The 27,782-nt window shown below is 42.6% G+C and overlaps 1 long non-coding RNA gene across 1 annotated transcript; it reads left to right on the top strand.

Annotated features, from left to right (window-relative positions):
* Positions 1–244: 244 nt before the first annotated feature.
* Positions 245–9,025, top strand: LOC124990271 (uncharacterized). Its single transcript, XR_007109727.1, has 3 exons — positions 245–408; positions 3,268–3,380; positions 8,750–9,025. It is a non-coding gene; the product is annotated as an uncharacterized LOC124990271 (long non-coding RNA).
* The last annotated feature ends 18,757 nt before the right edge of the window (positions 9,026–27,782 follow it).

Genomic DNA, 27,782 nt, shown 5'->3' with positions numbered 1-27,782 from the left:
TTCAAGAGACTAAGGCAACGCCAGTCCCATTTGCTTTTTCTCTTTCTCAACGCCAACTGTTATTAATAGCTACTTAACCTAACCTTGGTCTTTTTTCAGACTCATGGGAGTAAACAAACTTCTGACTTGTGCAAACCCCTGTCTTAGAGTGAAAAATCTTTGATCCAGTGTATTGCTCAAGCTCCAATAAGGCAGGTTTCCAGGCAGACTCTCCCTGTGACAAAGTGCTCATAGGAAGTTCCTATTAAATTCTTCCTTTCCTTGTAGGAAAAGTTTGCGCGTTACTTGCTTACCCAGAAAGGCTTGACATTGCTCCTTTGACAAGGAGGCCCAGCATCCTGAACCATCCCACACCTTCCAAGACTCACCAAAACAAAACTAGGGAAGACCTGGCACATCTGATTGATGGTAAGTGCCCAAATTCTGGGAGAACTGTTATTTGGGTTCACATCTAGATGTGCCACTTACTAATCCTGCCGACTTGGGCAAGACACTTCACATTTTTGTATGACTAACATCTTTAGTGGGCACAGGAACGATGATTATGAGGATCCTATCTATGGAAAGGAGCAATAATTGTTCCTCCTTCACAGGGCTGTTATGAGGAGGAAAAGAAAATGAATGTACAACAGACAGCTCTAAGTCTACACAGAGGAAGCACCCAATAAATGTTTATTGCTGCTCTGTGTCAGGCAAAAACAACCTCTGCTAGACTCTCCTTAAGAGTCAAAAGAGTGGTAATCCCTTATCTAGGTTACCTGACCAACTTGGGTTGGAACACAGTTTTGCTAGTCACTAGCTCCATAATCTTTAATCTTTTTGTTAACTCGTAAAAGTTCTTTTCTCATCTATAAAACTGGAAGTGAACATAATGTTCCATCGCTTAGGGTCATCAGGAAAATTTAAAAGGGTAACACATGCACTTCTTAATGCCTAGCACATAGTAAGTGTTCAATAAATGTTAACTGCCTTTGTATTTCAATTTGTACTATTAATTTCTACTTGAATCAAGTAGTTAGAAATCAGAACATAATTGGATGGCATTTGCAGGCAAATGGATGAAGTTGGAGAATATCATGCTAAGTGAGATAAGTCAATCTCAAAAATCCAAAGGACGAATGATCTCACTGATAAGCGGATGATGACAGATAATGGGGGGTGGGGGAGGGCAAGAATGGAGGAAGGAAGGATTGTATAGAGAGAAAAGAGGGGTGGGAGGGGTGGGGGGGAAGGAAAAAATAACAGAATGAATCAAACATTATTACCCTATGTAAATGTATGATTACGCAAATGGTATGCTGTTACTCCATGTATAAACAGAAATAACATGTATCCCATTTGTTTACAATAAAAATAAATTTAAAAAAAAAAGAAATTAGAACATAATTGGTTTCCCTACAAAGATTTGCAGCTTTGCTGCAGGTTTTATAATTGAAACATTTTAGGGAGCAAATCCTGATCTAAGAGTTGGTATATAAAGATACTGGAAATTATTCTGTAAGGTGCTAGCCAAGAGACTTCAGGAAAATATCAGAAGCTTGGATTTCTTCACCAAGGAGGAAGTCTGCCATGGGTTAATGGATGAAAGGCACTTTTTCAATTATGAAACAATACAAAAATGTAAGAGTTCATCGTTTTCCCAGGAAAAATAAGGAGTCAATAGAATAAATGTAAGTAGAGCATAATGTAGACCTTTAGTTTCCCTATTGACTAGAGTGAATTCTTAATTCTGAATAAGTTTAAAATGATTAAGACTCTTGGGGAGGTGGAAGGGGTTAGTGTTAGGGTTAGAGTTAGGGTTAGGGAGCGGGGCAAGAATGGAGGAAGGAAGGACTGTATAGAGGGAAAAGAGGGGTGGGAGGGGTGGGGGGAAGGGAAAAAATAACAGAATGAATTGAATAGCATTACCCTATGTAAATTTATGATTACACAAATGGTATGCCTTTACTCCATGTACAGAGAAACAACATGTATCCCATTTGTTTACAATAAAATAAAATAAAATTAAAAAAAAAAAGACTCTTGAATTGAGGCTAGATATGACAGTTCCAACCACAATCACTGGTTATCACCGGTTCTTTAGCCTGTGGACTTTGGGAAAATGGTATCAACAGAACTGAAACATAGATCAGTTTTCACCATACGGAGAAATGAACTCAACTCTGGGGATAAGTGCCAGGTCAAGTCTTTTTGGCCAGGGAGTATGTTTTGCACTTGGTGGATAATATTTGCTTCTTGCTAATTTTAGTTCTATTTCTTAATAAACTCTCCAATGCAGACAAATAGCAAAACACCTCAGGGTTTTCTCTCCCTTCTTCCCTCCCTGTTTCTCTCTCTCTCACTTAGTTTCTCTGAAGATAAGTCCATTAACATATCAACAGAATGAAACATGCATTGTTCAAATTTCTACTAAAAACAGATTGTAACTAAGGCAAGCAAAAGAAAATTCATAATTATTTCCATTCCTCCAAATAGTAAATGGTAGATTATTTTTCTAGTTTTTTGTTTTCATTATTTTTTAAAGACTATACATCTTTTCTATTTGATTTTTTATTTTTTTTGTACCAGAGATTGAACCTAGGGTTGCTTAACCACTGAGCCACATCCCCAATCCTTCTTATTTTTCATTAGGGACAGGGCCTCACTAAGTTGCTGAGGCTGGATTTAAACTTGCGATCTTCCTGGCTCAGCCACCCAAGCCTCTGGGATGATAAGAGTGTGCCACCACACCCAGGTTCTATTTGAATTTATAAATTGACTATGACTGAAAAAAGTAAAAGACCCAGGATTCAAGAAAATCTCTCTGTTTTGTGATATCCCTTTTGCCTCTATGAGCAGTAAGTAACCTTTATCACCTAAGTACCTGACCATTCTGACCTTGAATGATTCCAGTCCTACAGTCCTGTACCAATTCCTATTATTAGTCCTGTACCGAATGTGTTTCTCCTAACCAGGAAGATGCCCAGAGCAGTAAACACTTTGTAAAAAACTTCTTGAAAGAGGAATAAGAGGATTATTTTTTAATCTTATAGTGAGTGAATCACTGTGCAAACTGAAGCGTGTGGCCCACAATTGCCAGCCAACATTGAGTCAGTGGGAGATCAGAGAACTTTTCTGGAGTCTTCCCCTAGCCCCAAATGTTCTACTTCAAAGAAAAATCTCCCTCAAAAAAAGAAAAACCTACAGAAATAATGAGTTGGATGGAGGTAAACATATCCTTATTCAGTATGTATTCACTGAGTGTCTGCTCTAAACCCAACCCTCCAGGGCACAGGAAGAAATAGTCTGCCTGGGAATGACAATCATAAAGAACACAAGTAAAAATAAATACTGGTGAAGATGAGGGGGAAAGGAAATCCATATACATTGTTGATGAGAAGGTAAATTAATATGGCCACAACAGAAACCAATATGGAGAGTCCTCAAAAAACTAAAGCTAGCACTACCATATGAATCCAGCAACTATTCCACTCCTTGGTATTTACCCCAAAGAATCAAAGTCAGCATAGTTTAGAGTACATGCAAAGACTTGTTTATCTCAGTGCAACTCACAATAGCCAGGCTATGGAATCAGCCCAGGTGTCCATCCACAGAAGATGAGTGAATGAAGAAAACTGAGGTACGTATAACAATGCAGTTTTATTCGGCCATAAAGAAGAATGAATCTATAGCATTTGCAGGAAAATGGAGGGAACTGGAGACCATCATGCTAAGTGAAGGAAGCCAGACTCCAAAAGAGAAGTAGCCTATGCTTCTCTCATCTGTGGAAGCCAGTGGATGGGGAGCAGGGGCATCATGAAAGTAGAAAGGAGACCAACAGGGTGGAAGAAGGGGACATGGGGGGAGTAGATGGAAGGAGGGGGAGCCAGGGTGCCACACCAAAACCCAACATTCTGTAAAATTAACATGCACCATAAAACTTAATTTGGGGGGGGGGGCGGTGCTGGGGATCGAACCCAGGGCCTTGTGCTTACAAGGCAAGCACTCTACCAACTGAGCTATCTCCCCAGCCCCCTTAATTTTTAAGTTAAAAAAAAAAAAAAATAGAGAAATGCTCTTCCCTGGGCAGGGGTTTCCTCTGAAACGGGGATTCACGCTCACTGTGGGTCATGATTCCCACCCACCCCACACTATTGCAGGACCATAGTCTCAAACAGGTCATGCACCCCCACTTCAAAACTCTCCACAAGGGTCACAGACTCCTCGCGCCTGCACCCCAGCTCTGCACAGCTTCCCTCCCACCCTTCGCTCCGCACTGCCTGCTCCACACCAAGTTCACGGGGTGCCCCCAACACACCCCAGGTCACCGCACCCTGCACGCGGCTCAGGCTGTCTTTGCTGCTGGAATGGCCTTTCCCTCCCGCTGCCTCCCCAGCCCTGCACTTCCTCAAGCCTGTCTCAGTTTCTCCTCCCGAGGACAAGCTGTCCCCTACCCCTGCACCAGACAAGCTCATCCCCTGGTTCAGCCAGGCTTGGCTCCTGTGCGGGGGAGGAGTGTCTCCACTCCTTGTGGTCCCACAGGGTCCCTGTTATTCTCTCTGGCTCCACCAAGAGCCTGAGGGGGCAAGAACCAGGCATCCTTCATTTCCTGTCTGCAGAACCTAGAGCAGCCTATTTTCTTGGGATGCTTAAGAAACCTGTTGCCTTGAATTCAGTAGAAAAAATACAATAAGGCAGCCTGTGATGAATGCCTTCAGAGGGCCCCTAACGAGATCTAAAAAGTCCAACAGGAGCAAGCCAGAGTCTTTGAAGTTACAGGACTCCTTTGAGCAGCCTTAGGAACTGGCAAAGCCAAGAGATCAACAAGTTCTAAAATCTAAGAAGGGCAAGGGAACAGGAGCACATGTTCCTACAAATGCCAACAGAAACACTTAGCTAAATAAACAGCAAAGTAAAGTTAGTATAATCAAAACAAATCTTCAAACGTGTATGAAGCACGTGTATGAAGCTTTAAGCTGGGAACCTTAAAGAGGCATGCCACAGAGGCTAGGCACCATGAAGACACTGAGGCAGCTGTGTACTTACAGGCTAAACACAAAAGCTTGGACTCTCCCGGTTTAGGTTCAAATTTTCATTTCATGGCTTACAAGCTATACCCTTAAGCAAGTTCTCAACCTGTCTGAGCCTCAACTTTCCCAGTCGCAAAATAAGGATAAAAGTTAACCCCCATCGCAGGGTTGCCTCTTGGAATAAAACGATAATGCTGGTAAAAATGCTTGAGATAGCTTCTTGAACCACAGTACACACTGGATAAGTGTCCTGCTAGCTATTTTGAAATGATTTCTGTGTTCCTGTGGGTGATCTAGGCCAGTAGGCTATTTTTTTTATCTAGATATGGCAAATTGTCTATGAGGAATCATTTTGCAAAAGCACATGCCAGGCTACAGTCACTCGCTTAACAGACATTTACAGAGGACCCCTCGTGTGCTACACATAGTTCTAGATCCTGAGATACAGCAGTGAATAAAACGAACAAAATTTTCTGCCTATGCAGAGCTTACCTTCTATTGGGAAGAGATAGGAAATAAACATAATACATGAATAAATTATATAGCACATTAGATTATGCTAAGTGCTATGAAAAAAAATCGAGAGAGGGAAAGGGAATGCAGAATGTGAAAGGCTGCAATTTTAAATAGTGTGGGCCACTGAGAAGATAACATTTAAGTAAAGGAGATGAGGGAGAGAGCCATTCAGACATCGGAGGGAAGAGTGGTCCAAGAAGAACACTCTGTGCAAAGGTCCTGGGGCAGGGTCATGCTCAGTGTGCTCCAGGAGAGCAGGGAGGCCAGTGTAGCTCGGGTAGAGGAAATACTGGAGAAAGTTGAAGAAGATGAGGAGTAGCTAGGGTCCTGATCAAGGCACTCTAAGGACTTTGGGGTGTCTAGTTGAAGAGAGATTGGGAGTTGATGGATAACTTTGAGCAGACAGTCCCTCTGACTGCTGAGGGTAGCCTTGCAGCGGTTGTAGAGGGAGAGAGTGCCAGGGCAGAGGCAGGGAGACCGTTGGGAGGCATTGTAGAAAGGAGAGTGAGGGTCCTGGCCGCTAGGACAGCCGAGAGTGGAGAACTGCGCTGAGATGACTCGGGCTCTGTTTCGAAGCAGAGATAATTGGATAAATATGGGGAGAGATAAACAGAGGAGAAGGGAGAGAGGGCAGGTGTGCCTGGTCTGGGCAAGCCAAAAGCACGGAGTGGTCTTTCGCCATGGGGGGAAGGCCGCTGGAGACGTCAGCAGTGACCAGGTGACAAGGCATTTGGCGGGGGACGGGTTGAGTTTGGAATTTCGAGGACAGGGTAGAAGCAGGAGGCGGCTGGCGGCTGGAGTTCTGAGGAGACGCACCTTGGTGCGGGTTAGAGCTCGGCTCCCCGCTGTGATCTGCGCGTCCTGGGCTCGCTGTGATTATCCTTGAGCCCGGGGTTCTCGAACTCTAGTCTTCACAAAAGTCACCAGAAATACTTGTCAAAGTTGCTGATTTGCCGATTCCTGGCTTCGACGTCCTGGGTCGGCAGGCCTGCAGCGGCCGGGGAGGAGGAGCAGGATCTCCATCTCGGGATTCTGATGCTGCGGGCTCAGGATCACCTGCGGAGAACCCTGGGGATCCCTTGCTCCCTTTCTCCGCTCAGATAGGCCAACCACTTAGACAACGTTTACTTAAGTTCTCAAACCTCCCAAAGATACAATCCCCCTTCAAAAACTTCAGGTCATAGGGAAAAGTGACTCCAAGTGGATACTTCATTGGAAGTACGTTTGTCACTTGCCATTTCGCCGCCGTCTGGATGCCGGTTTCCTTCCCTCTCCAGCAGGAGGCGCAATCAGCACAACCGAAGGTTTGCCCGTGTGTGTGTGTGTGTGTGTGTGTGTGTGTGTGTGTGTGTGTGTGTGTGTGTGTGTGTGTGTGTGTGGTCCCCGGTGCCTCATATCTGAGTCCCTAGCCTAGCCTTAGGTGCTACTTGCCCAAATTTCACATGCCTTGTGTTGTCCCAGATCCCTTCTATCTGTTGTAGATTAAAAGAATTTGAAGGGGGGTGGGGTATGGAATGGGGAAGAGTAGAATAACTCTCCTGTGTTCACCTATGAATACTCGACCAGAGAAACTCCACATCATGTACAACCACAATAAGGGGAAGCTATACCCCACGTATGTATGATATGTCAAAATACACTCTACTGTCAGGTATATCTACAAAGAACAATTTTTTTTTTTTTTTTTTTTTTTTTTTTGGCGGTGCTGGGAATTGAACCCAAGGCCTTGTAGCACTCTACCAACTGAGCTATCTCCCCAGCCCAAGAACAAACAATTAAAAAAAGAAAAAGAAACTCCATTTCAAAGATTGTTCATACTAAAGTATTAGTGACTCCAAATGTTATTTCTGGCAGAGTTGACCTGGAAGAGAGGGCAACAATGAAACACAGGATTTAGTACCTTGTGGGGGAATTTCGGACAATGTGGCAGAAAGAAAAAGGAGCTCTCTAGATGATCTCAGAGTAAATGACTCTGGTTCCCCCCAGTACACACCTGTGGTAGGTACCTGAGCTGTCTGTGAAACACTCCCTGTGGCGACCCCGAGAATTGTGCCTTTCCCACCTGTAAGTGAGGGAGGTTAACTGCCCAACTAAACCCTGGCATTGGGAGCCAGTGTGTGCAAGTCTCCCACGCTTCTGGAGGATAATGCTGGGAGGCCTGGTAGCCCTCTAAGGAGGTCCCAGAGGAATCAAGTCCACAGTGGTTGGAGCAGCAACCCCCATACTGGCTCTTCTTCCTTCCCTGCCTCAGCATCCCTAATCCCTCCCGCCTACTTCCAAATAAACTCCTGGTACCCAAGACCTTGTTTCAGGTTCTTCTTCAAGAAAGTCCACTCCTCAGTTTATACCCAAAGGACTTAAAATCAGGATACTACAGTGAGGCAGTCACATCAATATTCATAGTAGCTCAATTCACAATAGCTAGATTGTGGAACCAACCTAGATGCCCTTCAACAGATGAATGGATAAAGAAACTGTGGTATATATACACAATAGAATATTATTCAGCCATAAAGAAGAATAAAATTATGGTATTTGCTGGTAAATGGATGGAGTTGGAGAATATTATGCTAAGTGAAATAAGCTAATCCCAAAAAACCAAAGGCCAAATGTTTTCTCTGATAAGTGGATGATGATACATAATTGGGGTGGGGGTGGAGGTAAGAGAAAAAGGGAGGAACTTTGGATTATGTAGAGGGAAATGAGGGGGGGAGAGGTAGGGGTATGAAAAATGGTGGAATGAGACATACATCATTACCCTATGTACACATATGTTTACACGAATGTTGTGAATCTGCACCACGTACAACCATAGAAATGAAAAGTTGTACCCCATTTGTGTACAATGAATCAAAATGCAATCTGTAAAAATATTTTTTTTTAAAAAAAGCCCAAACCAAAGCATCTGATAGGTGATTTACAGCAATGGAGTTCTATTACAAAACTCTCCTTCTAGAAAACAATGCTGAGTCTGCAGAATTTTACAATATTCTTTATTTAAGCGTCCTTTACCTAAAGTCAGTCACATAATAGGACACAGTACCTCCTTGAAGGCTGTAGTAGCCAGCCTCCAAAGTGACCCCCACTGATGGCCACCTCCTCACATCATGCCCTCCGAGAGTCCCCTCCCACACTGAACAGGAGAGGGATAAAGGAGAAGTGACAGTGTGTGACTCCCAAACTTAGGTCATAAAAGGCATTGCCGTTCCACCTTGGCCTCTTAGATCTCTGACTCAATGGGCAGTTGGCTGCCATGGTGTGAGGTGCCCCACCACCCTGCTGAGACCACCCTGCAAAGGTGAACCGAGGCTTCCTGCCAACAGAGGGACCAGCTCACCAGCCACGTGAGAGCCATCTTGGAGATAGAGTCTCCAGCCCAGGTGAGCCTCCAGCTGACTCAGCACCAGCAGAGAACCAACTGCAACTTTATGAAAAGTCTCCAGCCAGTCTCCCAGCTAAGCTGCTTCTGAAGTCCAGCTCCTCAGAAATGGCAAAGACAACAGATGATGACAATAAATGGCAATTTGTTATATAGCAATAAATAAATAATAAAAAGAGATTTCCTAAGTGTTCTGAGTGTTTTTGTCCAGAAACCTGTTACCCCTCATGCCAAGCCTATGAGGTCACACTATTTAGTACCTATTTTTTAAATTAAAAAGAAAAGAAGACAGAAAAGATAGGTAGGCAGGAAAGAAGGAAGAAAGGAAAGGAGACCCTGAGGAATGAAGAAATTAAGCCAGGGTCAATCACTCAATAATTAGAAGAACAAAGAAACAAGATGGCTCCCTGCAGCATCTGTGCTCTTGCCCACCACGCTGACCTGCCTCAAATGTGAGAGCTGCCTTGAGAAGAAAGTATTTGTATCCCTTAATTTATTCTGAAGAATACTTTGTACTCTGAAAAAAAAACAACAGAAAAAAGAATGATTCACTCTGTCTTGGCATTTGAACACACAGCTTTTTGTAGAGGTTGACTCCAGTTTGCAACATGATTTCTGACTTGGAGTAAACATTACCTTCTAGAAAACACATCTCTAATTTTATGAATCATCATTGGGAAAAGCATTCCAGGATCAAACGTGCACTTTGCTGCCAGGCTATTTGGGAGCACATCGACTCTTCAGGCAAGGCCCCCGCTTTTAGTCCATGGGCAGGGCTTACTCATCCTCAGGGGATGCATGAGATTCCACAGAGGAAAGATAAAGACAGCTAGCAGTCAATCTTCCTTTTATTCCTACAGCTCTCCTTAATCTTCGTAGTTTGACATTAGGTGATGCTATCTTGTAATTTTGGCCTTTTCAGTTAACACCTCCCTAATTCAACAATTAGTTCTTTGAGAGAAAGATGAATGCTCATATTCTGTCTGTCTTCTGTAGTGCCTTGCACCTAATAGCTCTCAAATGTTCAAGACATCGCAAACCTTCAAAAATAAAAATCATTCATTTATTCTCTGAACTGCTCCAAATTCCTCAAGTCTCTTAATATCCATCATTTCTGTACCGAGGATTGATTAACCGTCCCTGTTGGGGTGGAAATAAAGGGACAAAAAGAGTGTTGGGCTGGGGTGGTGGCTCGGTGGTAGAGGGCTTGCCTCGTGTGCTGGGGCACTGGGTTCGATCCTCAGCACCACATAAATAAATAAAATAAAGGTATTATGTCCATCTACAAGTAATTTTTTTTAATTTAAAAAGAAAGAGAGAGAGAGTGTCCCCACGGTTCCTAAGGTGTCCATTAGAATTCACCCGAAGACCCCTGGATGGCTGCAGTCCTCAGTTCTGAACCCCACAGAGTAGGAGGAACCCTGTCACAGCAGAACCAAGAGGGGTGAGCAGAGGAGGTGAGGCCGTCACTGTGGAGAAGGCTGGAAGACACGGACCGTCAGAAGACTATCCCTGAAGCCCAGGTCCAGGCATTTGGAAAGCCAGCCTCATTATAACCGTGGGACACCTGAGCTTCCCCAGCCATTCCAGTGCAGTGTCATGACCTGGCTGTCAAGAAAAAAAGCCGTCCATGGTGGCCCACGCCTGTCATCCCAGCTACTCAGAAGGCTGAGGCAGGAGAATCAGAAGTTCCATGCCAGCCTGGGCAACTTCATGAGATCCTGTGGCAAAGTGAAAAGTAGAAAAATAAAAATAAAAGGGCTGGGAATGTAGCTCAGTGGTACAGCGCCCCTGGGTTTAATCCCCAGAACACGACAAAACAAAACAAAAAGAATTGAGTGGCTAAAAAAAAACTTGGAAAATGCCAAATAGCAGTGCCCCCCTGAGATTCATAAAACACATTAGCATACAAAATATCCTGAGAAAATTCTCCAATAAAGAAGCCTTGTTAAAGTTTATTCACCAAATTTTTTAAAACATGATCCCCTTTTATTTCTCCATATACTGGCAATTAACGTCCCAAATACAGAACATTAAAAGCTGTCCTAAGAAACAGAACTAAATATCGCATTGTTTATTGTAATATATTCAATTTTTATTTGTCCATTATGCCTCAGTAAAGCTGGGGTGAAAAGAGATATAGACCTAGAATTTGTTTTTGGAAATGGTCAGGAGGTGAATTCTGGTGTATTATATAATATTCCCTACCATTCGGCTTGGCCAAAGACAGATGGGATGCGGTGAGCTAAGGGGTGCTTCAGCTCTGACGTTGTTCAGAATGGGTCAAATGCTGTGAAAAGTCACTGTTAGGCACAGATTCTGTGATTCTGTGATGATAAGCAGGAAGGGAAGACGTGTCCACATTGGGGCTTATAAACTCTGTGGGTCTTTTACCTGGAATCAGGGGTCTCCATTGCCTTAGAACTGCCTCTCACAGTTCTTACCCTTCTATCACGGTGTTATAATTTGTTGTTTTAGTTTTCATTTTCGTGGTCTGGGGATCAGACCCAGGGCCTTAAGCATGCTGGGAAAGCACTCGACCGCTGAGCCACACCCCAGCCCTCACAGTGCTTCCAGTTTCTATAAACACGTCTGTCCCACTAGACAATGACTCTTCGCCTGGAGAGCACATCCACCTGCTCAGTGACCGTGTGAGGCGGGTGGCAGCAGCATCTACGTTCAGAGAGGAGTTAGGAAGATTAAGTGAGCTATTTCATGTAAATCACTTGGAACCAAGTCTGGTCTGGTGCTGCTTAAGAAATTCTTTGAATTATATATGTTGGGGCAGGAAGAACTTGGAGAATTCCTGCAGTAGACACTAATTCCTTGAGAACACAGTCTGTCTCTTTTCCGTTACTAACTCTGTCATCTCTTACAATCTTTGATGCATAGGAGGTATTTGAAAAATGCTTCAAAGATGGATGGACGGACGGATGGACAGATGAGTGTGTGTGGTGGTCCTGCTGCAGCCTCCCGAGGACGTCTGTCTGGGCTTGGCCTATCAGCATCTCTCTCCGAGCCCACTGCGCAGGTGCAGGCCATCCATAAGGAACTAGCTCCCTCCCTTTTTAGGGGGTACCAGGATTTTAGAGCAAGGTTTCTCACTCTTTTTACTGAAGGAACAGCATCCTTGTGAAAGAAAGGTCAGAACCCTCTCTGCCCCTAGAGGGAATGGCCTAAAGGAACCCAAGGCTCAGTGTTTCTTCTAAATATTTAATCTTAGGCTGGAGGTGTGGCTCAGTGATAGAATGCTTTCTAAGCATGTGCAAGGCCCTGGGTTCAATCCCCAGTACCCCAAAAAATTAAAAAGTAAAAAAATAATAATAAAAATATACCAAGTATGTAAGCAAACCTCGAAATATTTTATCTTAAAGATCGGCAAATTTTTCATTTTATACCATAATGCATCTGTTTGTTTTAACCAGTGTTTGAAAACTTTACCAAGAGGTAAAATTTATGCTCCAAAACATGTCATGTTCATCCTGCGGCTTCCAGCCCCTGACATTCTCAGGTGTCCCTTCAATCTCCAGAGCAAAGCCTGAGAAACCCAAGCCCCTCACCCAATGTGCATGTTGTCTGGTTCTGTGTGAACCCTTACACCTGGCTTGGATGCTTCCGATCCATTTCCACTCCTGTCAATAGCAAATCCCTGGCAACATTCTGGAAGGTAAGAAATTCATCACATTTCCTGATACATTTGCCTTGAGGCATATAGGGGCATAGAAAATGATCATTCACATAACTCTGAAGTAACAATTTTCTATTTCAATGCCACTACTCTTGAAGATTAATTGGCACTAAAGGTCTTTAGTGGTTTTAGAGGCCATATTACACAGGAGATAAATGCTTGAGATCTAATTGATAATTTTTTTTTTCCAGTACTGAGGATTGAACCCAGGGGCACTGTGCCACTGAACTACACCACCCAGCTCTTTTCTTATTTTTTATTTTGAGACAGGGTCTCACTAAATTGTCCAGGCTGGCTTTGAACTTGTAATCCTTCTGCCTCAGCCTCTGAGGAGCTTAGATTATAGGCCTGAGCCACCACTTCAGGCTCTAATTGACTTTTCAAAAGGAGTTTTGTTTTTCTTTTTCACACAATCATACCGAGATGGGTTCCAATTTCTAATACAGAGCAAGATTTCATTCTGGTAAATATTTTCCACTTTCATATTTATGGACCCAGACGCTAGAATTAGCAGGAAAGGATACTAAAACAGTTACAACTATATTCTGCATGTTCTGAAAATTAGAGGAAATATTGACCATGTTAAGTAGAAATACACGAGATATTTTTAAAAGACCCAAATTGAACTTCCCGAGCTGAGAATTACCATATCCGGAGTTAAAAATACACTAGAGATGGATTAAAAGCAGATTTGATACTTCAGAAAAGACTAGTAAATATAAAGATGTAACAATGGAAACTAACCAAAATAAAGTATAGGGAAAAGATACACTCAAAAATAAATCCATAGAACATAATTGAACTTAGAAAAACATCGAACTTCCTAACATAGGGGTAATTAAAATCTTAAAAGAAAGAAGGAGGGAGGAACAGAATAAAAATTCATGAATCTATCACAGCAGAAATTTTTTTCAAAATTTGGTAAAAAAATATAAACATATCCAAGAAGTTCAACAAACCCTGAGCACAGGAAACATGAAAAAAAAAATCATATCAAGACTTTTGAGAAACAAATTTGTGAAAATCCATGTTAAAGAGAAAAATCTTAAAACCAGCCAGAGGGATAAAAAAGACACTCTTACCTTCAGAGGAACAAAGATAAGCATTTTGACATGTTTTTGTTATAAGCAATGTGAGTAAAACACATTGAAGCAATATCTTTGAAGTACTGAAAGAAAATACATTGTCTATGCTCTGCAAAAATATCTGTCAAAAATGAAAGTGAAGTAAATACATCTCGAGACAGAAAGTTGAAAGAACTTGTCTTCAGCAGATCCATACTGCAATAAATGATAAAGGAAACCCTTGAAATCCTTCAGGAAGGTAACAACAAGGAAGGAAAAGGACGCCCAGTGGAAGTACGATCTGCAAATGAGCTTGAAGACTTCTGGAAACGGAAACTTACCTAACTCAAAACCCATCACAGACCTGAATGTGAAACCTAAGGCTGTAATATGTCTACAAGTAAACCTAGGAGAAAATCTTTGAGACCCTGTGTTAGGTGAAGATTTCTGGGTTTTGGGGTTTTTTTTTTTCTTTTCACTTTTTAAAAATTATTTGTTTTTTTTTTTTTTCGATGTACATGACAATAGAATGTATTTTAGCATATGTTACATACATAGAGTATAACTTCCCATTCTTGTGCTTGTACCTGATGTGGAGTTACACTGGTCAGGTCTGAACATAGGAAGAGATGTCCAATTCATTCTATTGTCTTTCCTATTCACAGCCTCCCTCCCTTCCCTTCATTCTCCTGTTGAATCCAATAAACATCTATTCTTCCCTCCCCAGGTGAAGAATTATTAACTGTAATACACAATATTCAGTCCATAAAATGGGAATATTTTTATTCACTAAAAATAAAAATTTCTGCTTTTGAAAGATACTCTTAAGAATGTAAAGATAACTAATTAACAGAAGATATTTACAAGTTATATATGTAAGAAAAGACTTCTATATTCAGATATATAAGGAATTCTCAAAACTAATAAGAATACAAACAACCATTTTAAAAAATGGGCAGAATATCCAAACAGGTCAGAGTTACACATGGCAAATAAATATTTTTTAAAAGATGTTCAACATGATCAATGATTAGGGCAGTGATAGCATTATATGCCTAGAGAAGTGACTAAAATTAAAGACTTAACATACTAGGGTTGGTGAAGTGTAAAGGAACTGCATTTGCATACCTTGATAGTAAGTTATAAAATGGAACTACTTTAGAAAACACTATGAAAATTCCCTGAAATGTTAACCATACTACTACCATTCCACTCCTACATAAATAGCCACGAGAAATGGAAGCATACATCCACCCTAAGACCTGCACATTAATGTTCATGAAAACTTTATTTGTGATATACAAAATCAATGAACAACCCAAATATCCAATAGGCTAATGGATACACCAACTGTGGGTATCCACTGCTGGAATACTACTCAGCACTAAAAAGGAATAAGCTGTTGTTACACATGACACCATTGTTGAATTTCAAAAATAAAGATAAGGGGCTGGGGATTTAGCTCAGTTTGTAGAGTTCTTGCCTGTCAAGCACAAGGTCCTGGGTTCAATCCCCACCACCACAAAAAAAAAAAAAAAATGATGATGATGATAACAACAATGACTGAAAGAAGCCAAAGAAAAACATAAAATTATATGATTCCATTTATATAAACTTCAAACCATAGTAACAAAGTTAATCATTAATTGCCTGGGGATGAAGTGAGGGTGGTGTAGAGGAAAAAAATTACAAAAGGGACCTAGAAAATTCTTTATGGGGGGTAGATATATTTATTATCTTAATTTTAGTAGTAGTGTCAGGCCATATACATAGGTCAAAACTTAGAACTCCTACACTACAAAATGCATTGCTTATTGTATGCCAATAAAGGGAATGAATGGTAACTTGATAAAACAAGTAAAGGTAAGAAAGGATGAAAAGGAAACAGCACTGTAAAATAAATAATAAACACACAAAAGAGTAGATTACCAATTATAATTAAATGTAAATAAACTGAATTAATCCATTAAAAGACACAGACTGAGCTAGATGCTGTGATGCACACCCATAATCCAGACACTTGGGAGGCTAAGGCAGGATGATCACAAGTTCAAAGACAGACTCAGCAACTTAGCAAGGCCTTGTCTCAGAATTAAAAATAAAAGGGGCTGGGAATGTAGTTCTGTACCAGGTTCAATCCCCAAGATTCAAAAAAAAAGAAAGAAAGGAAGGAAGAAAAAACCGTCAGGGTAGCTTATAAACAAACCCAACTGTGTACCACATACAAAAAAAAAAAAAAAAACCCACAGACGTAAAACAAAGTGATAAAGAAAAACTGAAAAATAAATGGATAAGTAGGGGATACCTAGCAAAGGGAAAGTAAAAGAGCATGTTAAGAGGGCTGGGGTTGTGGTTCAGTGGTGGAGCACTTGCCTAGCACATGGGAGGCCCTGGGTTCCATCCTCAGCACCATAATAAATAAATAAATTAAATAAAGGTATTGTGTCCATCTAGAACTTTAAAAAAAGTTTTTTTTTTTAAAAAAGAGCATGTTAATTAGAAAAAACACACGAAAAAGACACACTAGGTGCAAACTTCCCTGATTAAGAAAAATTAAAATTTTGGTAAATTAATAATTTGTCTTGAATAGTCAGGCATTAAAACTTGGAACACTTACACGGTTTTACATAAATGATCCAAAAGAGGGATCTATGTTGATCTTTAAATTATCAATCTATTTAAATTAACTTTTTTTTTTTTCACATGTGTGGTCTTACTTGGAGCTTCTTTGAATAACACTATTTGCATGGAGGGTGTAGCTAAATGATACTGTGCTGTTTTACTCTTTAATTTCTAAGGCTAATTGTTGCCTCTTTAAGCAGCTATATGTATTCAGTGTGTGTGGATGCGAATCGAGATTTCTAATTTAATCCCCTGGTTAAATGAACATGTTATAATTTGTAAGAAGACTGAAGGCTACCAGTCTAATATTATTTTGCTCATCGGCAGTTGTGACAAACCTTGGATAAGAAACATATCTTCTGATTCTCTTTTCTTATAAAAGCAGGAGTTCTGGACACTGCAGTGATTGACTCAGGGTGATTTGTTGTTCTTTAATACTCTCATACTTTGTCCAGAGTTTCCATCTGGGTGGGAAAGAAGACAAGGATAGTGTTCAATCTGTAGTAGGTCTCCCCCACCCCTCCCCATCAGGGATGGAACCCAGGGGTACTTAACCACTGAGCCACATCCCCAGCCCTTGTTTTTTTTATTATTTTTTATTTATCTTTTAATTTTTTACAGACTGCACTTTGATTCATTGTACACAAATGGGTTGCATCATTTTGTTTCCAAGGTTGTGCATGATGTAGATTCACACCATTGGTGCAGTCATACATGTACATAGGGTAATGACGTCTGTCTCACTCCACCATTTTTCATACTTCCCTCCCTCTCATTTACCTCTACATAATACAAAATTCCTCCACTCTTCTCTCACTCCCCGGTATTTTTATTTCGAGATAGGGTCTTGCTAAATAGATTAGGACCTTGCTAAATTGCTGAGGCTGGCTTTGGCTTTGAACTTGCCATCCTCCTGCCTCAGCCTTCAGAGCCGCTGGAATTACAGGCACGTGCCACCTCCTGTAATCACGTATCAGAATTCAACAAATACTTATTGAAGGCTTTAGTCCTGCCAAAGAGATAGTCTGGAACAGTGGTTCTCAAACTCTAATTTGCATCAGAATCACCCAGAGGGCTTTTTAACAGATTCCAGGGCCCTGTTCCCACAGCTGACTCAGTAGGTCTGGGGTGGACTGAGAGAGTTCATTTCTAAAAAGTTCCCCGGTGCTTTTGGTGGCAGTGATGACCACCACACTGAGGACCAATCTGTTTCACGGGGTTCTACTTCTTTCTTTGGTTTTTGGCTGCTTCCCTCGCCATCTTCGGGGTGAATGTGCCTGGCAGTAAGTGGTGCCTACCCCAGGTCCTTCTTGAAAACCCAGCACTTCATTTCCCAGCTGTGGGTGCGCTGCTTGCTGACGGCTCACAAAACCTCCTTCCTGGGAATTGCGTCTACAAAGCGAACTGGTTGCCAAGGTCATGCCCTTATCCCTGGGCAGCCAATATGTTATGTAACGTGACTGGTCGACATTGAGGATATAAAGACTCAGCCTCATGGTCTCAATTCCAGACTATTCCAGAAGGCTATCAGCTTCTCTCCGGTCCCTCCAGCTTTTCCCGATTGCGCGCTCCAGGAAGCCCCCTGCAGGCTGACCTCCCAACTCTGCGTCGTCTGCACAGACCCAGCCCGAGCCGCGCCTCCTCCGAAGCGCTGGCCGGCGCCACCTCACGCGCTCCCTCACCTGGGTCCCGCCCGCTGCCTCCGCCGAGGCCGGGACCCCAAGAACACCGCGGCTGAGGCACACAGAAGCGGGGAGCTTTCGCTGCCCTCCCGGCCTCTGGCACCGCGCGAGGGTGACGCCGCCGCCCCTGCCACGGGAGTCAGCTGGATGCCCTGCGTGCTCGGCAGCCTAAGGGACAGTCGCCAAAACAATCAGTCGGGGCACATGCTCTGCAGTGCTGCGGACGTAGGACCACACAGGCGGGATAGGGAGGTGGGGAAGGAGCCAGGGGGGTCCCACCAAGAGAAGAGATGGGATCACCCCGTCCTGCTGTCCCCAGGAGCCAGAATGGCCCACTCTGTAATCACAACTCCTGGGAGACATCAGTCCTGATGAGAAACAGTGGCTTAACGGGCACTTTTCTTTTTTCCTTTATGCACGCATAAAGCTTTCAGGAAACATTTGCTTGATCTTTTGCTGTGATGAGCTCTGGGATAAGTCCTGAGTCCCAAAGGAGAGCAAAATACAATACTTATCATCCAGTTGTTCTCATTCAGGAAGGTACACAAGAGACAAGCAGGTCCAGTGAAGTGTTGTGAGAGGCAGGATGCGTAGTGATTTGGAGAATGGACTTTGGAGATCCAGATCCAAATTCTGTGTGTCCTTGGGTAAGTTACTTAACCTCTCTGAGTCACAGTGTCCTCATCTGTAAAATGGAGATGATAGCAGTGCCTGTCTAATATAGGATTGGTACAGATGTAAATGAGTTAATATGTGAAAAGTGTTTAAGAGAGTGCCTGGTACAAAGTCCTGGTTCTTAGTCATTTTTAACATTAATGTGACAGAGAAGAGGATGCTCAGGGCCCCTAAGAGATGGTCAGAGACCCATACATAAAACTAACCACTCCTGGGAGTGAGTTGCACCGTGTCTCCTACATGACCAGGTCCAAACAGGATCCCTGAGGTCCTTCTGTTGTGGGAGCCGAGGGATGGAGGTGCCATCCAGTGGGCACCCGCTAAGCATCACAAGAGGTCAGGAGGACTTCTGCCCTGGATACAAAGGATCTAGGGAGGCAAGACCTCGGATTCACAGGAAGTCTGATGCTATCTGACAGCCTGTTGCCAAGGCCATCAGTTGACACAAGCCAGGGTGGTTCCCACAGGCCGGCAAGCCCCACCTCCACCGCACAGTGGGGGACCTTGGGCAGCCTGCCTCCTCTCTGTGCCTCTCCTCTCCCTACTCCCCCAATGCCATCCACCCCATCTCTGGGTCTATTTTTCTCTTCTGTCTGTAAATGTCACCAAGAGCCAGTGGCTTCACATATACATTTGCTCCTCTAACCAGAGGGACTGTCAACAACCCAGCATATGCCAGTGGGGAACTTCCAGAGAACAACGCCCAAAGCTTTCAGGAACACAGGCCTGCCTGCGAATGCCCAGGTCAAGAAAGGACACTGATGACACATGAGGCACGCTGGAGCTCGGAGCAGAGCTGGCAGCTCCCCTGGACAGTGAGTGACTCAGGGACCAGCAAGCTGGGCAGGAACACACCAGCTGGCAGCTCATCCCTGTGCAATGCCTCCCATACCCTCCCCTCCACCCCGACCAGGGAGTGGTCCTGGCTGCCTATGGAGAAGGGAAGGATGACTGGAAATTCAGAGGGTCCCCAGGGTCTGTCTTCTGTCATCCTACTCCCTGCCAATTCTGTCTCCTCCCTTCTCCTCAGGTCCAACTAAGAAAAAGGAAGGGAGGGGAAAGACCAAGATCTCGGAACAACCCGGATGCTAATTTCAATCCAGAACACTGGGTGTGAGCCCTGGCAGCAGCCCCCAGCCACTTCCAGCTCAGCCACCCTCGGCTCCTCGGCTGAAAATACCCAAGCATCTGATGGAGCAGCTGCAGGTTAAATTTAGCCCTGGCAAACCCAGGGCAGCAGAGTGGATGGACCAATGTGCCCTCACAGGTGTGAGGGCCTCTGGCTACAGCAGCCAGTGTGATGATGACAAAGACACCTGGGAGGGAAGAGGGCCAGGGAAGCAGGTGTGTGGCGGGGCGAGGGCGGTCCTCATCTTGCAGCAGTTTCAATGGGCCCATCATCCAGTGCTGACCTCAGCAGATCTAGGCAGGTGCATCAATGAATGAAGAATGAAGAAGTGGGCACTGTGGTAAGCTGCTGAGCAAATGTCCCACTGAAAATCGGGGTTTTAAAAATCATGTAGCCAGGCACGGTGACACACGCCTGTAATCCCAGCAGCTCAGGAGGCCAAGGCAGGAGGAAAGAGAGCTCAAGGTCAGTCTTAGCAACTTAGTGAGGTCCTAAGCAACTCAGTGACACCCTCTCTCTAAATAAAATACAAAAAAAGAGCTGGGAATGTGGTTCAGTGGTTGAGTGCCCCTGGGTTCCATTCCCACTACCAAAAATGAAAATAAAAATAAATAAAATAAAAATCATCATGTTAGCCATATAAAATCCTGCAGGTGGTCCACAAACTTTCAGTGTGACCCATTGGCCTAGTTGTGGGGCATAGGCAACCCCATGACCACTATGTCACCATCAGCCATTCAGTGTCTGATTCATTTCTTCAGTGTCCTATTAAAATGCAAACCAACCTGGGGCTCAAAGCTCTCTGAATAACTCAATTATTCTTATTGGTCCCCTATGTAAAGCAGCATGGAGATTCCTCAGAACACTTGGAATGGACCCACCATTTGACCCAGCTATCCCACTCCTTGGTTTATACCCAAAGGACTTAAAATCAACATCCTACAGTGACACAGCCACATCAATGTTTATAGCAGTTCAATTCACAATAGCTAAACTATGGAACCAACCTAGATACCCTTCAACAGATGAATGGATAACGCAAATGTGATATATATATATAGATATATATATATAGATATATATAATGTATATGTGATATATGGAATATATGTGTATATATATGGATTATACTCAGCTTTAAAGAAGAATGAAATTCTAGCATTTTCTGGTAAATGGATGGAGTTAAAGAATATCATGCTAAGTGAAATAAGCCAAACCCAAAAAACTAAAGGCCAAATGTTTTCTCTGATATACGGATGCTAATTCACAATAAACGGCAGGGGGTGGGGGCAGGGAGGCAGGAGGGGATAGGGAAGAATAGAGTTACTTTAATTAAGTAGAGGGGAGTGAGGGGAGGGGAAGGGGTATGGGGGAAGGAATGACAGCAGAGTGAAACAGACATTATTACCTCATGTACATATGACTGCATGACCGATGCAATCCTGCAATATGTATAATCAGAAAAATGAGATTACACTCTATGTATGATCTATTAAAATGTATAAATGCATTCTACTGTCATGTACAGCTAATTAGAACAAATAAAATAATCTTTAAAATTAAAAAAAAAGGAGGAAGGAGTAATTAACATGCATAAATAAATTAACTGGTAAATTAGGACTTAATATGTCCAGAATCAACTAAGTGATACCTGTGTGAAGCAGCAGTTGTCGGATGTAAGGAACACTTTGCTCAGCATCATACAGGCTTAGGTCTAAATTCTGACTCTGCTACCACTTCCTCTTTAGTAGAATGGAAATAATATCCTAACTTGGATTGCCATGGAGATGAATTGAAGTAACCCAAGACAGTGCTCCACATGAGATAATCCATGCACAATACATGATGAACTTCAGTCATCTGGGAGCCAGGTTCCGGGGAACGGAGAGGGAAGGAGTTGGGGTCACTTCGCAGTTTGCCTAGAGCCGGGGTCCTGCCTGGATGGGGCCTGATTTACACGCAGAGTGGTCTGAGCCATGCGTAGCCACACTGCCCCGCTGTGGCCATTTGTCACACTGCAGCCGCACGTAAGCTGAGCGGTTAGTAGAAGTAAACATCAGTCCTGCAGAGGACATTGTTTCAGCTGTGCCGCAAGCACTCCTGCTGTCTTCAGCTGAGCTGGGTGGTTGTTGAAATTAGTTATCTGAGACTACAACGACCTGACTTGTCCAGTCGCCCAAGCCATCTCCCCATACTCCTGAGCCCTTGTCCAACTCCCCTGACCCAGGGTTAAGTCAGATTGCCAGCCTTTGTAGTACACTGGTCACCTGGAGGGATTTTAAAGTAAGGACTCATTTACACCCCACTCCAGACCTATGGAATCAGACTCTCTGAAGGTAGGTATGAAGGATCCATGTTAAAAGAAAAGCTTCCCAAGGGATCTCAAACTCAGTCAGTTGTTGAAAACTTATCAGTTTAATTCTTCCCTGGGCTTTCTAAGTGACACAAGCAGAAAAATCAGTGCTTTCTGCGCCTAAAATTAGTGCATGGAGCGGGGAAGTGAGGGGGATAGATAGCAAGTGGCAGGAAAAAGATACACCAAAGGATATAGAAAGAGGGGAAGGAAAACAGGAACACAAAATATAGAGGGGAAAAGATGGGAAAGCAAGGAAAAGGGAGAGGAGGAGGAAGGGAGAGATGTAGAGAAAGATGAGAGGGCACGTGCTTGTCTTGGAATGTCAAGTGATAACCTGAATCAAATCAATGGCAAAATTAAGAAAAAGGTTCTTTTTCTATATAGTCAAGGATTAATGTCTACACTATGCAAAAAAAAAAAAATTAAAAAAAGGTTTTACATGTTGACAAGGCTACAAACAACATCACAGAGAAATGAGCAAAGATATAAAGAGAAGGTCCAAACAACCAGCACGTGAAAAGGCATTCAAGTCCACTCATGGCTTGGGAAATGCAGAGTATTACCTTATACCTATTAGGTAGGCAATTCAGAAAGCCACCTACTTGCCGCTAGGTGAGCGTAGAGGAAAAGGTATCTTTAAATCCTGATGATATGAATGTAAATTGTCACAGAACTTTGAAAAGCAGTTTGACATCGTCATTCAGGTCCCCTGTTCCATTCCTAGAGATCAAAGCAGCAGTGCCGATCGATACACGTACAGGAATATTACAGCCTTGTGCACAGTAACAGAAACACTGGTACAAAGGGAAAGGCCATTAACAGGATACTGTTGAATAAATGTCAATATACCTGGCTCTTCAAAATGAATGAGACCTATTGCAGTTGGAATTTAAGAAGTTTTGTTGTGTACATACAGTAATAAGGCAAAAATGTTCATAATACTGTTCCGTTTTTATTATTATTTTTTAAGTGACAGAACCTCCTCTTGCCGCCATGCATGCCACAGCGCTGACGCTCAGCCGGCACTCTGACGCGTGGTTGCGGACGCTTCAGTTGGTGTTCATTCTGACTGGCTGAGACTATGCCCTACTGGCTGCTGCCTGTTTCGAATGCCACCCCTGCCTGTGTGTCCGTGTTATTGTATGAGTATACGGGAAAATGGAGGGGAAAAAAAGATGGGGACACAGGAAGCTATTAACTTGGGTTACCTGGGGAAGGAAAGGGAGATCCTGTGAGTAGGAGGGGAAGCAAAGAAGCAGAAACAAATCCAACAGGGAAATGAAAACACAAAGGCTTTGAGAACCTACATAGCATGATCATAAATGTGCTATGTACTTTTGTAAAATGATACATTTACATGTATACAGCATTTTTTTTTATACCAGGGATTGAACCCATCCCCACTCCCTTCTACATTTTTTTTTTTACTTAGAGACAGGGTCTTGCTAAGTTGCTCAGGGCCTTCCTAAGTTGCTGAGGCTGACTTTGAAGCTGGGATCCTCCTGCCTCAGCCTCCCAAGCCACAGTATTCTAAAGCCATAATAAAGAACTTTTATTAGTCAGTTGTTGTTGCAGTCATGCTGTGTAACAAACCAAACCCAAACACTCCATAATATTTTTATTTTAATTAATTAATTTATTTTTACTTAAAAGGGCATTTATTTCTTGCTCATGACTCTGTGGATCAGTTGGTGTGACTACTCCGGGTTGTAGGTCAAGTTCCAGACAGCTCACTGTCTCTTGTTCTGAAACCAGAACACACCTGGGCACACTCTTGTAGTGGGGAGAGGCAGAGACCCAGGTCAGGCTAAACTCATTTAAAACCCTCGTGCATGTCTCCTCCTTCATTCACATGTCTGTGTCCAAAGGAAGTCCTGTGGTTAACTCAACATCTGCAGGATAAGAAAAATACACACTTCCCATGAAAGTGGTGATAGAAAGGGAGATCAAATACTTGCCATGTATGTTAGTCAGCTGTTGCATTGCTGTGACCAAAACATCTGACAATTAAACCTTAGAGGAGGAAAAATGTATTCTGTTTCTCAGGTTCAGAGGTTCAGACTAGAGACAACTGAGTTCATTGCTCTGGACTAAGGTAGGCAGAACATCATGGCGGAAGGGCTCAGCAGAGGAAATCTGCTCAGCTCATGGCAGCCGGGAGGCAGAGGCAAGGCAGGGGGCTGTGAAGGACCTTCAGGGAAGATGAACCCTTCCACTGGCACATCCCCAGTGGCCCAGCTCCTCCAGTCACACCCCATCTGCCTGCTGTCGCCACCAGTCAGTCCTTTCAAACTAGGATGGACTGATTAGGTTACGGCTCTCACAATCCAATCACTTTACCTCCAAATATTCCCTAACACAGGAGCTTTTAAGAGATGTCTCATACCAAAACCACAACATCAAATAAAAATACAACCTTGGGCTGAGGATTTAGCTCAGTTGGTAGAGTGCTTGCCTTGCAAGCATGAGACCCTGGGTTCTATTCCCAGCACCGCAAAATAAATAAATAAATAAATAAATAAATAAATAAATAAGATACAGCCTTCTCCAGAGTTCTGTGGAAAGCTGGGCATAAGAGGAGAATCTCCCCATAAAGAACATTGGTGAAGAATGAGAAAGATACAAGTGGTGATAATGCTGTGGGAAACCCTATGATTTGAATAAGGTTTCAAGAGTGTCGCTCTAAGGTTCACGTGCTGGAAGCTTTGTCTCCAGTATGACAGTGTTGAAGTGGTTCAAACTTTGGAGGCAGGACTAATGGCATATGGCCAGTAGTCTTCATGGGACCCTGGTGAGTTCCTGCCAGAGTAAGTTGCTATAAAAAGGGAGCACTTAGCCCTTGAATCTCTCTGAATCTTGTCTCATCATGTGACCTCTTCCACAAGTGTTCCTACCATGGTGATGTCATTAGCCATGAGGCCCTCACTAGAGGCTGAAAAAATGCCACTTCCCAATCTTGGACTGCAAGCCTCCAAAACCATCAACTGAAAAAAAAATTGGTTTTCTTTATAAATTATTCAGCTTCAGTCATTTTGTTATAGTAACAGAAAACAGACTAGCAGAGGCATTTTGTACAAATAGCCTAGTTAGTTGCAGAGTACAAATAGCTCTTTTCTGACACATAATCACAACATATGAGATGCTATTGGGGGAAGAATGTAAATTGGTACAATACTTTTAGAAAACTGTTCAACCTTATCTATTGGAATATAAAATGCACATACTTTTTTGATCTACAGTTTCTCTCCTAGAATGAAATCTGTCCATGAATATACTCAACAAATTACATCAAGTAAAGCAATGTTTATATAGGAAAAAAAAAAACTATCGAAACATGGTTAAGTAAATCATGCTATATCCATAAAATGGAGCATTTTGCACTTGTTAAAAAAACAAAATACAGCCAGGTATGGTGGCACACACCTATAATCCCAGCTGCTCAGGAGGCTGAGGAAGGAGGATGGCAAGTTCAAAACCAGACTCAGAAAGAGCAAGATGCTAAGCAACCCAGTGAGATCCTGTCTCTAAATAAAATACAGAATAGGACTGGGGATGTGACTCAGTTGTTCAAGTGCCCCTAAGTTCAATCCTTGGTACCCCCAAAAAACACAAAAACAAAAAACTCTCTATTGGGCACATATATAAAAATATCTTCAAAGATATATTATTAAAATCTAAAAAAAAAAGTTTGAGAGCATTAGTTAAGTGAAATAAGTCAAACTCAGAAGGTCAAGGGTCATATGTTTTCTCTCATATGAGGAAGGGGGGGGAAAAAAGGCATGGGGGTGGGGGAATTTCATGAACATAGAAGACAAGCCAGTAGAATAGAAGAAAGAGACCAGGGGAAGGGAAGAGGGAACAGAAAGGGAAATATTGGGGAATGCTGTTGACCAAATTATAATGTTACATCATATGCATGTATGAAATGCAACAATGAATCCCACTGTTATGTATAATTATAATGTACCAAAAATATTTTTAAATACAATAAATAAAAAATTAAGGAGGAGAATTATAAGAGGTGGCTTTCTAAATGAATGATTGAATCAATAATTATAGTTTGACTTGAATTAAGTGGAGTTACATTTTTTTGAAAATTGTACTATAGAATCCATGAATTTGAAAAAAATTAAAGATTCAGGAGGAAAAATGAGTGAAGAAGACAAATAGGCAAGGCATAGAAAAGAAAACCCAAACTGTCAATAAATATGAAAATATGCTCTACTTCACTAGTAATTAAGGATCTGTAGTTAAAACAACAGAAAGATGCCTTTCACCCTCAAATTGACAAAAACTACTTCTGGTAAGACCAAGCGTTGGCAGAAATGTTGGCTAGCAGGAACCCTTACACACCAGCAATGGTATCATTCACAAGTGACAAAGCAGACTGCCTCATGGAACTTCTGCCCAAGCAAGAAACAGCCGATGACTGATAAATGACAAGAGCTTTCTCTTTTTTTTCCCAATAGTTATAATAATGTATATCAGATATAGGCTGTGTATTTTAACAAAGCTCTCAAAAAAATAGGCTTTCATGGCAACCAGATGGAGAATATGAAGAATATGAACTGAATATTAGAACAAATAGGAGCATCCATAGCTGACCACACAGGGTGCAGACTGCCAGCCAAAGGGGGTCTCTCGTGGTAGGCTGTAAGTCTGTAGCCTAAGCTCTTCTGGTGTCTTGAGTGACAGATGGATCACCTGCTCTTCACGTGGGCAAATTCTTCATCCAACGTAGTACATGCACATTCTGCCGATTTATTGGACATGGGGGAAGAGTCATAAAGACTGGGCGGAGAAAGTAATGTGTCCACAAACACCAAAGATACATAGGCCTACATGAGAAGCCAAGTATTCAGGTACGAGCATTCAGAGGGACAAGTGCAGAACAGGGGAGTAATGATCTGTCACAGTCCATGTGTAAAAGAACAGGCCGGGTGTTCTGTTCGTTATAAGATCGATATGTCAAAGGTGTGCTATGGCTGCCCCTTTCCCCGAAAGGAGCCCCACAGACTACTAGAGACAAAGAAGAGTCCAGGAGAGGCCGAACTAACATGTCATCGTTATCTAAAGTGCCATGTTCAGATTTGGCTTCTACATTTGAAGAGGGACAATAAAACATTACTTCTATTGACAATTTATGAAACATTTACTGCACTTTGTGGATACACATGTTAGTATGTTTTGCGTCATTTAATAATTATAACAGCTCTATAAGGCAAGCACTAAAACCCCCACTTTACATAAGAAACAACAGCTCAGAGAGGCCATGGCAGGAAGCCCAGCAGGTGAATGGCCAAGCCAGAGTTCAAACCTGGGTCTCCAAACCTGACCTGTGGCCTTTGACATTCTACCCCTCCCAACTGGAAGCTGGCCAGAGAAAGGCCAAGCTCAGGGGGAGCATCCAAACGTGAACACCACTGAGAACAGACCCACTGCAGAAGCCGTCAATACCTGGTGCTCAGAAGCGGAGCCAGTCACCAGCCCGAGAGACTGACAAAAACAGTCAAAAGCTGGTTGTGAAGAAACAAAGCAAAAATTAAAGCTATGAACACTTTAGTAGTCATTTAATGACTATTAATAATTATCATTAAAACTATTAAATTATTAAAACTATTAATACTAAATAATTAATTTTAATAATTATAATAATAGTAAA

The sequence above is a fragment of the Sciurus carolinensis genome, chromosome 8, assembly GCF_902686445.1.
Source record: "Sciurus carolinensis chromosome 8, mSciCar1.2, whole genome shotgun sequence".
Lineage (NCBI taxonomy): Eukaryota > Metazoa > Chordata > Mammalia > Rodentia > Sciuridae > Sciurus > Sciurus carolinensis.
The sequence above is the reverse complement of the archived record's forward strand: the minus strand, read 5'-3'. Positions and strand labels throughout refer to the sequence as shown.